The 2422-nt window shown below is 43.4% G+C and overlaps 1 pseudogene; it reads left to right on the plus strand.

Moving 5' to 3' along the window:
• The first annotated feature begins 311 nt into the window (after positions 1-311).
• Positions 312-2064, plus strand: LOC147987822 (uncharacterized; annotated as a pseudogene).
• Positions 2065-2422: the final 358 nt, after the last annotated feature.

The raw sequence follows: 2422 nt of genomic DNA on the forward strand, positions 1-2422 counted from the left end.
GAAATTGTAGAGAACAATGAGTCAACTGATAAGAGAAGTCAGCTGGAGACGAGAGATAAGGGAGGATCAGAGGTCTTGGTACCAAATCTGAAAATCAAGACACGTACCTTTAAACGAAGGGAACGAAAGGACATCAATAAAACTCCTCCTGGTTGTGTGCAAAAAAAGCGAACAGTGGACCTAATGGATATTGATGAGGAGCAAGACTTGGGGAAGAAAGTGAGAAGGGAGAGCGTAGAGGCAGAGAAAGAAGCAATCCCATACCAACATGATAGTAAAGCTGGGCTGCAGGGCCAGCCCGGCGGATCAAAATGAGGATTGTGGCATGGAACTGTCGGGGATTGGGTAATGGCCCGGCAGTTCGAGGGCTTCTGAAACTCCAGAAGCAGGCGGACCCTGATGTCCTATTTGTATCCGAAACAAAATTGGACAGGTATAGGATGAACAGATTTAAGTGGCTACTTCGATGGATAACATAATATTGAAAGAAAGCAAAGGGAAGAGTGGAGGCCTGGCGATGCTTTGGAAGAAAGAGTTCCAGGTGGAACTCCACAATTTCTCAAAATATCACATAGATGTGGAGGTGGTAGAGAAAGATGGTTATAGATGGAGAATAACTGGCATCTACGGGGAACCAGCAAGGGACAAGAAAGAAGCAACATGGAAGTTACTGAGAAATCTAAATGCCCAAATGAACAGACCGTGGCTATGCCTAGGGGATTTCAACGAAATTCTCCATGAGTATGAAAAAGAAGGAGGGCAAACTAGAACTCGTTCTCACATGGAAAAATTCAAACAAGCACTGGAGGATTGTAATCTGGTCGATCTGGGATTTGAGGGAGACATTTTCACTTGGAGAAACAACAACCACTCAGCAGAAAATTACATCAAGGAAAGATTGGATCGTGCAACAGCAAATGTTGAATGGATGAACCGTTTCCCTCGGTTCAAGGTTATGAATGGAGATCCTCAACACTCCGACCATCGCCCAATCATTGTGGAAACCGAGGGGAATAAACAGGAAAAATCACAAAGGAGTGGTAGCCCCTGTTTTAAATTTGAAGCAAAATGGGTACAAGCGGAAGGGTGTGAAGACATAATCAGAAGCAGCTGGAACTCAGTGGGAGGAGCCTCAGAGGATACCCTCATGGAGGGGCTGCAAGCAGTGGCAAGGGAACTCCAGTACTGGAATAAAAACATCTTGGGAGATTTAGAGAAGAGAATAAATACCCTGAAAAGGGAGCTGGAAAATATTAGAAGGGGGCCGATATCCCATGATCAAGTTAAAAAGGAATTATTCCTAAAGGAAAAATTGGAACGACTCCAGTCACAACAGGATTCCTATTGGCGTCAGAGGGCCCATGTTAATTGGCTGAAAGGAGGAGATAGAAGCACAAGCTATTTTCATAAGTTTGCCTTAGAGAGGAAAAAGAGAAATACAATTAAAAAGCTGCAAAATGATGATGGTGTGTGGGTGGAGGGAGAGAGCCAACTGAAGAACACAATAGAAAATTATTTTGTGTCACTCTTTTCCTCCAACCAAGGACGCATAGAGGACATCCTAAACTGTGTTGATGCAAAGGTGGACCGACATATGAATGCAATCCTATGTGTGGATTATTCCAGAGAAGAAGTGAAGGACGCCCTAGAAGCAATGGGGGATTTGAAAGCTCCGGGCCCAGATGGTATGCCTGCTCTTTTTTACAAGAAGTATTGGCATATAGTTGGTGAAAAAGTGATTCAAGAAGCTATGAGAGTTTTGAAAGGGGGAGAACTACCTTTGGGGTGGAATGACACGACAATAGTGCTAATCCCAAAGGTCAGCAAACCAGAAAGAATAAAAGATTTGCGGCCAATAAGTTTATGCAATGTAATATACAAGATTGTCTCAAAGGTCATAACGAACCGACTAAAGGTGATACTCCCTGAAATCATTTCTTTAAATCAGAGTGCCTTTGTGCCCGGTAGAGTTATCTCAGATAATGTACTCTTGGCGTATGAACTAACTCATTTTTTGCAGCGCAAGAGAAATGGTGGCCAAAGCTATGCAGCACTCAAGCTTGACATGAGTAAAGCCTATGACAGGGTCGAATGTGGGTTCCTGAACAACATGATGTTGAAGATGGGTTTCAATAGAAGATGGGTTAAATTGGTCATGAAATGTGTATCCACTGTGCGGTACCAGATCAGGGTTAATAATGATATGACTGATGTGATTATACCAGAAAGAGGCTTAAGACAGGGTGATCCTCTATCCCCCTATCTTTTCCTAATCTGCGCCGAGGGGTTTTCAGCAATGTTGAACAAGGCAGAAGCACAAGGCAAAATTCAGGGCATCAAAATCTCAGCAAGAGGGCCAAGTGTCAATCACTTATTGTTTGCGGACGACTCTCTTTTGTTGTTTAAAGCTGACTCCCAAAAT

This window comes from Triticum urartu, chromosome 2A (assembly GCF_056163025.1).
Source record: "Triticum urartu cultivar PI428250 chromosome 2A, HENAU_Tu73, whole genome shotgun sequence".
Taxonomy (NCBI): Eukaryota; Viridiplantae; Streptophyta; class Magnoliopsida; order Poales; family Poaceae; genus Triticum; species Triticum urartu.